General features: G+C 42.7%; 1 pseudogene; it reads left to right on the forward strand.

Annotated features, from left to right (window-relative positions):
• The first annotated feature begins 997 nt into the window (after nt 1-997).
• On the forward strand, nt 998-4433 carry LOC100387114 (ADP-ribosylation factor-like protein 5A pseudogene; annotated as a pseudogene).
• The last annotated feature ends 5577 nt before the right edge of the window (nt 4434-10010 follow it).

Genomic DNA, 10010 nt, shown 5'->3' on the forward strand with positions numbered 1-10010 from the left:
ATCTCTCCCCAACTCCCCACCCTCTGCTGTCTCTCCTCTATTTCTCCCTGAGAGACCCCAGTGTGTGATGCTTTTTTTCCTGTGTCCATGTGTTGTCAATGTTCAACACCCACTTATGAGTGAGAGGATGTGCTGTTTGGTTTTCTGTTCTTGTGTTAGTTTGCTGAGAATAATGGTTTCCAGGTTCATCCATGTCCTTACAAAGGGCATGAACTCATCCTTATTTATGGCTGTATAGTATTCCATGGTGTATATGTGCCACCTTTTCCCTGTAGAGTCTATCATCGATGGGTATTTGGGTTGGTTCCAAGTCTTTGCTACTGTAAACAGTGTGCAATAAACATTCGTGTGCCTATGTCCTTATAGTAGAACGATTTATAGTCCTTTGGATATATACCTAGTAATGGGATTGCTGAGTCAAATGGAATTTCTATTTCTAGATCTTTGAGGAATCACCACACTGTCTTCCACAATGGTTGAACTAATTTACACTCAAATGAACAGTGTAAAAGTATTCCTGTTTCTCCATATCCTCTTCAGAATCTGTTGTCTCCATATTTTTTAATGATTGCCATTCTAACTGGTATGAGATGGTATCTCAATGTAGTTTTGATTTGATGAGCATTTTTTTATATGTTTGCTGGCCTCATATATGTCTTCTTTTGTAAAATGTCTGTTCATATCCTTCACCCAGTTTTGAATGGGCTTGTTTTCTTCTTGTAAATCTGTTTTAGTTCTTTGTGGATTCTGGATATTAGCCCTTTGTCAGATGGGTAGATGGCAAAAACTTTTTCCCATTCTGTTGGTTGCCAATTCACTCTAATGACTGTTTCTTTTGCTGTACAGAAGCTGTGGAGTTTGATTAGGTTTCATTTGTCTATTTTGGCTTTTGTTGCCAATGCTTTTGGTGTTTTGGTCATGAAGCCCTTGCCTATGCCTATGTCATGAATGGTTTTGCCTAGATTTTCTTCTAAGGTTTTTATGGTGTTAGGTCTTATGTTTAAGTCTTTAATCCATCTGGAGTTAATTTTAGTGTAAGGAGTCAGGAAGGGATCCAGTTTCTGCTTTCTGCACATGGCTAGCCAATTTTCCCAGCACCATTTATTAAACAGGGAATTCATTCCTTATGGCTTTTTTTTTTGTCAGGTTTGTCAAAGATCAGATGGTTGTAGATGTATGGTGTTGCCTCTGAGGGCTCTGTTTTGTTCCATTGGTCTATATCTCTGTTTTGGTACCAGTACCATGCTCTTTTGATTACTGTAGCCCTTTAGTATTGTTTGAAGTGAAGTAGTGTGATGCCTCCAGCTTTGTTCTTTTTGCAATTTCTTACTTGTCTCACAGGCGTTCATGAGGAAGGCTGCCAGAGGAACTAGGAAAAGACCACAAGGAAAAGAAAACCTCAAGTTGAACTTTGTAACAATTACAATCTAATGTGAAGTTTCCTGGCCAGAACTCAGTGGAGGGTGTAAGTCCAGTGTGCAGACTCTACAAGTGAAGAAAATGTGAACACCTTGCTTGGTTTTTCAGCTGGAAAGCTGGTAGCCTGGGGCAAAATCTCAGCTCTTCTCACTCACTACCTGGAAACAAACTTGGTGCTGTTGGTTGGGGCAGGGTATGAGTAAGACTAGTCTTTCGGGTTGCATGGGAGCTGGGTGAGGACTGTGACTGACAACTTTCCCCCATTTCCCTGACAACCTGCATGACACAGCAGAGGCAGCTATAATCATCTTGAACATAACTCCATTGACCTGGCAACCACGCCCCCATCCTTCACAGCAGCCACAACAAACTCAACCCAGAGAGTCTGAACTCAGATACACCTAACCCTGTCCCACATGGTCTTTTCCCACCCACACTGGTAGCTGAAGTCAAAAATCATATTATCTTGGGAGTTCTAGGGACCCACCCACTGGCTGATCCTCCCTTTGCTACCAGAGCTGATGCTGTCTTGAAAGCTCCACCTCCTGGCAAGAGACCAACCAGCACAAAACTATTGCAGTAAACAACTACAATTAAAAACCAACAGAGTCCTTTCTACACCCCTGTACCCTACACCACAACAGGTGCTGGTATCCATGACTGAGAGACCTGAAGATGGTTAACATCACAAGACTCTGTGCACACATCCCTTAGAGCCTGTTAAAAAAAAACCAACCCAAAGTCCAGCACTCATGCTGGGTGGCTAGATGCAGAAAAGAAATAACAATCACTACAGTTTGATCTCAGAAAGCCACATCCCAAGGAAAAGAGGGAGATTACTGCACCAAGGGAATACTCTGTGTGTCAAAAGAATCTGAACACCAGCCCTTGAACCCCAGATCTTCCCTCTGACATAGACTACTCATATGAGAAGAAACCAGAAAAACAGTTCTAGCAATATGACAAAACAAGAATCTTCAACACCCCCGCACCTGAGAAAACCACCAGCAATGGATTCAAACCAAGAGAAAAATCCCTGAATTGCCAGAAAAAGGATTCAGAAGGTCAATTATTAAGCTAATCAAGGAGGAACCAGAGAAAGGTGATGCCCAACTTAAAGAAATTTCTTAAAAAGTAAAGAAATGGAGAAAAATCTTCCAAGCAAATGGAAAGCAATAAAAAGCAGGAGTTGAAATCCTAGTCTCAAAAAAAAACAGACTTTAAACCAACAAAGATTTAAAAAGACAAAGAAGGGCAAAACATAATAATAAGGCATTTATTCAACAGAAAGAGCTAACTATTCTAAATATATATGTACCCAATACAGGAGTATAAAAAGGTATGTAAAAGTCCAGAAACAATAGATGCTGGTGAGTCGATGGAAAAATAGGAATGCTTTTACACTGTTAGTGGGAGTGTAAATTAGTTCAACCATTGTGAAAGACAGTATGACGATTCCTCAAGGATCTAGAACCAGAATATTATTTGACCCAGCAATCCCATTACTGGGGATATACCCAAAGGAATATAAATCACTTTACTATAAAGACACATGCACATGTATGGTTTTTGCAGCACTATTTACAATAGCAAAGTCATGGAACCAACCCAAATGCCCATCATTGATCAACTGGATAAAGAAAATATGGTACATATACACCATGGAATACTACACAGCTATAAAAATGAATGAGATTATGTTCTTTTCAGGGACATGGATAAAACTGGAAGCCATTATCCTCAGCAAACAAACACAGGGACAGAAAACCAACACCCCATGTTCTCACTCATAAGTGGCAGTTGAACAATGACAATACATGGATTCAGGGTGGGGAACAACACACATCAAGGCCTGTTGAGTGGGTGAGGGCCAAGGGGAGGGAACTTAGAGGACTGGTCAATGGGTGCAGCAAACCACCATTGCATACATATACTTATGTAAGAAACCTATGAGTTCTGTACGTGTATCCCAGAACTTAAAGTAAAAGAAATAAACAAAGATTTCAAGAGAAAAGACAATATGCAAAATAATTACTTAAAAGTATGAGAGAATAAATAGACTAAGGATGTATTGCAGGACTGAAGGATCTCACCAAGAGCACTTACTCTAAGCCTATTATCCAAAATTTGTCTTGTGGTATGGATTTTTAAAGAACCCAGATAGTGTAAAGAGCATCTTGCCTATAAAGGTCTTAGAATCCTGCAATGTCAGTCATGTTTCAAAAGTTTCTACCAGGTTCTCACCATCACAGCCATGGAGAGGAGCTAGGGGAAGACAGTGGCCTGTGAGGCTCATGCTGCCTGCAACGGCGGGGGACTCAGGTGGCTGGGCGGCCTGAACTTCAGCCTCCTTCTGGTTCCCCGGAAGCTGGACTGCAGCCAGTGTGGGAGCAGCAGCAGAGGCAAGGCTCCAGCGTGTCTCTTTCTGCCTCCTCAGACTGAACCAGAAGAGTCCAGGCGGCTTGGATGTCTGGAAACGGGGCAGCTGCCCGACAGTAAAAATTCTCTTTACCAGAATATGGAAACTGTTCAATCACCAGGAGCACAAAGTTAGCATTGTTGGTCTGGATAATGCAGGGAAAACTACCATCCTGTACCAATTTTCTATGAATGAAATTGTACTAAGTAATGTAGAAGAGATAGTGATTAATAATACATGTTTTCTAATGCGGGATGTTGGTGACCAAGAATTTCTTCGTTCTTCCTGGAACACTTACTATAAAAACACAGAATTTGTAATAGTTGTTGGGGACAGTACAGCCAGAGAGAGGATTTTTGTAACTAGAGGACTCTGTAAAATTTTAGCACATGAGGACCAAAGAAAAGCTGGATTGCTGATATTTGCTAGTATACAAGATGTTAAAAAGTGCATGACTATAACAGAAATATACCAGGTTTTGAAGCTAACTTCTGTTAAAGATCACCAGTGGCATATCCAGGCATGCTGTGCTCTAACTGGTGAGGACTTGTGCCAAGGACTTCAATGAATAATATCACAACTTAAGGTTAGATGATCTCTACTGATCTCTTCCCATAGACTTTGTATGAATAAACTGCTGAACTTTACCTGAAAGCTGCAAAAATTAATGGTTTAAATATATTTATAATAAACTAAACTTTTTTCTATAAGAAGAAAAATTAAGATTATTAATTTGAAAAAAAAAAGATGAAGTCTTACTTTCCAATTTGCTTTCTCTTTAGTTTTTTTCAAAGTAAGTTATTAAAGCTTTGATTGACATTTTTCTCATAATGAATCCTCTCAGGACATTGTGTAGCCTGTGGTAAGTAGAAAGGGGGAGGAACACATTTTGATTTTTAAGAGCCTTATTATCGAGGGTAGAGACTCAAGATGGCATGGTGAGAACAACCCAGGATTGAAGCTCTTGGTGAACGCATGGAGGGTGAGTCAGGGTTGCATTTTCAGACGGATCATTGTTGCCCACAGAACAGGGAAATTCCCAGGTATGAAAGAGACGTGGGACGCCAGGCAGAGGTTTTGGCTGGTGCAGCCGGCAGCCGGTGCAGCCGGTGGCCGGCTCTGTAGCACAGCGGTGCTCCACAGCATTCCACACAAAGCGCACTGGACTGGATGCCCTGCTGAACTGGCAATCTGAGACTTGAGAGGGCAGATTGGCATATCTATCTGACTGAACAGGACTTGGACAGTGAGCCGGGCCAGGAGATTCCAGGGAAATGGCATTTGGGGTAGCACAGTGAGACAAAGAAAACAGTGATTCCAAATGCTCCAGGTGGAGAGTTTCACTGTGGGCACAGCTGAACCCAGGACGGTGCAGCTCCGTGGGGGAGGGGCGTCCTCCATTACAGAGGCAATCCACCCCTAGTGAGGTACACTCACATTGCTGACACACGCTGCCGTTGCTGAGGCAACTCGCCACAACAGAGAGACTCCACCACAGGGTGTAGCCCGTGGCAGCAGGGCGGAGACCACAACAGCAGGGCAGAGCATGCAGCAACAGGGCAAACATCACACAAGCAGAGCAGAGCCTCGGCAGGCAAATAGTGACTAGACTGCCTCCTAGCTGGGCAGGAGAGCACAACGGACACTCACAAAGAAAGCCCCAACCCCCTGAGACAGAGTATCTGAGAAATAAAGGGTATTTTAAATGAGTTCTACTGCAGCAGAATTAAATGTAGCAGCCTAACAGCCCTGAATGAAAAACAGAGCTCACAGCTCAGCACTTGAGCTCCTAAAAGTACAGACTGTCTCCTCAAGCAGCTCCCTGACCCCACTATATCCAAAAGACTGACATTTGGCAGGCATCATTCTGGGAAAAAGATAGCAGGAAAAGAAACTGGTAGCATCCCTCACTGTTCCACAGCTGCTACAGGTGCACCCCAGACAAGCAGGGCCTGGAGTGGACCTCAGCAGTCATACAGCGAAAGGGCTAGACTTGTAGAAGGTAAACCAAGTAACAGAAATACTCCATCATCAACAATCTGGGCGACCACTCAGAGACACAATTGAAAGGTCAGCAACTACTCAGATGACAGGTGGATAAATCTACAAAGATGGGAAGAAACCAGCGCAAAAAGGAGGAAAACACCTGAAACCAGAACACCTCGCCTGCTACAAAGGAACAAAACTCCTCAAGAGCAAGGGAACAAAGCTGGACAAAGAATGACTGTGACAAAATGACGGAATCAGACTTCAGAAGCTGGATAATAAGAAACTTTTATGAGCTAAAAGAACATGTTTTAAATCAATGCGAAGAAACTAAGAAGCTTGAAAAAAGATTTGAAAAAGATTCAAGGAAATGAAAACAATAATAGATAACATAGAGAGAAATATGAATGAATAAAACAAGCTGAAAAACACAATACGAGAACTTCGCGAAGCATGCACAAGTTTCAATAGCCGAATTGACCAAGCAGAAGAAAGAATATCAGAAGTCAAAGATCAATTCAATGAAATAAAATGAGAAACCATGATTAGAGAAAAAAGCGCAAAAAGGAATGAACAAAGTCTCCAAGAAATGTGAAACTATGTGAAGAGACCTAACCTACGTTTGATAGATGTATGACAATGTGACGAAGAGAAAGAATCCAAGCTGGAAAATACTCTTCACGACATTATACAGGAAAATTTCCCCCACCTATCAAGACAGGCCAACACTCAAATGCAGGAAATACAGAGAACACCACAAAGATATTCCGCAAAAAGAGCAACCCCAAGGCACATAATCGTCAGATTCAACAAGGTTGAAATAAAGGAGAAAATACTAAGGCCAGCCAGAGAAAAAGGTAGGATCACTCACAAAGGGAAGACCATCAGACTCACAGCAGATCTCTCGGCAGAAACACTACAACAATAAGAGAGTGGGGACCAATATTCAACATACTTAAATAAAAGAACTTTCAACCCAGAATTTCATATCCAGCCAAACTGAGCTTCAGAAGTGAAGGAAAAATGAAATACTTTGCAAACAAGCAAGTACTCAAAGATTTTGTCACCACCAGGCCTGCTTTACAAGAGCTCCTAAAAGAGGCACTACACATAGAAAGGAACGACCAGTACCAGCCATTCGAAAATCACACTAAATGCTAAAGAGCATCAACATAATGAAGAATCTATGACAACTAATGGGCAAAACAGCCAGCTAGCATCAAAATAGCAGTATCAAATTCACACATAACAATATTAACCCTAAATGTAAATGGACTAAATACACAAATCAAAAGACACAGACTGGCAAATTGGATAAAAATCCAAAACCCATCAGTGTGCTGTATCCAGGAAACCCATCTCACATGCAAGGATACACAAAGGCTCAAAATAAAGGGATGGAGGAAGATTTACCAAGCAAATGGAGAGCAAAAAAAAGCAGAAATTGCAATTCTCATCTCTGATAAAATAGACTTTAAAGCAAAAAAGATCAAAAGAGACAAAAAATGCCATTACATAATGGTGAAAGGATCGATACAACAAGAAGAGCTAACGATCCTAAACATATATGGACCCAATACAAGAGCACCCAGATACATAAGGCAAGTTCTTAATGACTAACAAAGAGACTTAGACTCCTACACAATAATAGTGGGAGACTTTAAACCTCCACTTTCAATATTAGACAGATCAAACAGACAGAAAATCAACAAGGATATCCAGGGCTTGAACTCAGACCTGGAGCAAGCAAACCTGATAGACATTTACAGAACTCTCCACCCCAAATCCACAGAATATACATTCTTCTCAGCACCACATCACACGTACTCTTAAATTGACCACATAATTGGAAGTAAAGTACTCCTCAGCAAATGCAGAACAACTGAAATCATAATGATCAGTCTCTCAGACCATAGTGCAATTGAGTTAAAACTCAGAATTCAGAAACCAACCCAGCACCGCACAGCTTCATGGAAACTGAACAACTGGCTCTTGAATGTTGACTGGATAAACAAGGAAATGAAGGCAGAAATAAAGAAGTTCTTCAAAACGAACAAGAACAAAGACACAACATGCCAGTATCTCTGGGACACATTTAAAGCAGTCTCTAGAGGAAAATGTATAGCAATAAGTGCCCATATGCGGAGAATGGAGAGATCCAAAATTGACATCCTATTGTCAAAATTGAAAGAGCTAGAGGAGCAAGATCAAAAAAACTCAAAACCCAGCACAAAACAAGAAATAAGGAGAGGACTCAAGATGGCACTGTGAGAACAACCCAGGATTGGAGCTCGCATTGAATCCGCAAACAGTGAGTCAGAGCTGCATTTACAGACTGATCTTTGTTGCCCACAGAACGGGGAAACTCCCAAGTATAAAAAGACACGGGACGCCAAGCAGTAGGTCTGCCTGGCGAAGCTGGCAGCTGGGGCAGCGGCGGCCGGCCCTACCCAGCAATCCCCACAGGGCCCGCGTGTCCGGGTGCCCTGTTGAACCGGCAACCTGAGACTTGAGAGGGCTGGACTTGAGACTGAATGAGACTTGGACAGTAGCCCAGCCCAGGGGATTGCAGGGACAGATCATTTGGGATACCCATTGGGATGAACAAAACCACGATTTCAAACTATCCCGAGCAGACGGTCCGAGACGCTCTGTGGGGGAGGGGTGTCCACCACTACCGAGGCAACCTGCCCCAACTGAGATACACGCCCACTGCTGACGCAGCCAGCTGTTGCCGAGGCAACCCGCCCCAACTGAGATACACGCCCACTGCTGATGCAGCCAGCCGTTGCCGAGGCAACCCGTCCCTACTGAGATACATGCCCACTGCTGACGCAGCCTGCCATTGCTGAGGCAACACGCTACAACGAAGAGATTCCGCCTCAGGGCGTGGCGGAGACCACAGCAGAGCCTGCAGGAACAGGGCGAATGACACAACAGCAGGGCGGAGCCTCGGCAGCCAAACAGTGGCTAGTCTGCCTTCTAGCTGGGCAGGACACCTCATTGAACATCCAAAAATAAAGCCCAAACCCCTCAACACAGAGCATTTGAGAAAAAAAAGGGGGGTTTTTTAATGAGCTCTGTTGCAGCAGAATCAAACATAGCAGCCTAACAGCCCTAAATGAACAACAGAGCGCACAGCTCAGCAATTAAGCCCGTATACAGTACAAACAGTCTCCTCAAGCAGCTCCCTGACCCCTCTATATCCAAAAGACTGACATCAGGCACGCATCATCCTGGGACAAAGATAGCAGAAAAAAAAACTGGTAGCATCCCTTGCTGTGCCACAGCTGCTAGAGGTGCATCCCAGACAAGCAGGGTCTGCATCAGACCTCAGAAGTCGTACAGCAAAGGGGCTAGACTGGTAGAAGGAAAACCAAGCAACAGAAATACTTCATCATCAACATTCTGGGTGTCCACTCAGAGACCCAATCGAAAAGTCAGCAACTACGCAGACGACCAGCGGACAAATCCACAAAGATGGGAAGAAACCAGCGCAAAAAGGAGGAAAACACCCGAAACCAGAACACCTCACCTCCTAGAAAGGACCAAAACTCCTCACCAGCAAGGGAACAAAGCTGGACGGAGAATGACTGTGATGAAATGACAGAATCAGACTTCAGAAGATGGATAATGAGAAACTTTTGTGAGCTAAAAGATTATGTATTAAATCAATGCAAAGAAACTAAGAACCTAGAAAAAAGATTTGAAAAAAGATTCGAGGAAATGAAAACAAGAATGGATAAATTAGAGAGGAATATGAATAAATTAAAGGAGCTGAAAAACACAATACGAGAACTTCGCGAAGCAAACACAACTTTCAATAGCCGAATTGACCAAGCAGAAGAAAGAATATCTGAAGTTAAAGACCAACTCAATGAAATAAAATGAGAAACCAAGATCAGAGAAAAAAGCGCAAAAAGGAATGAACAAAGTCTCCAAGAAATGTGGGACTATGTGAAAAGACCTAACCTACATTTGATAGGTGTACCAGAAGGGGACAAAGAGAATGAATCCAAGCTGGAAAATACTCTTCAGGACATCATCCAGGAAAATTTCCCCCACCTAGCAAGACAGGCCTACACTCAATTGCAGGAAATACAGAGAACACCACAAAGATATTCTGCAAGAAGAGCAACCCCAAGGCACATAATCTTCAGCTTCAACAGGGTTGAAATAAAGGAGA

Source organism: Callithrix jacchus, chromosome X (assembly GCF_049354715.1).
Source record: "Callithrix jacchus isolate 240 chromosome X, calJac240_pri, whole genome shotgun sequence".
NCBI lineage: Eukaryota > Metazoa > Chordata > Mammalia > Primates > Cebidae > Callithrix > Callithrix jacchus.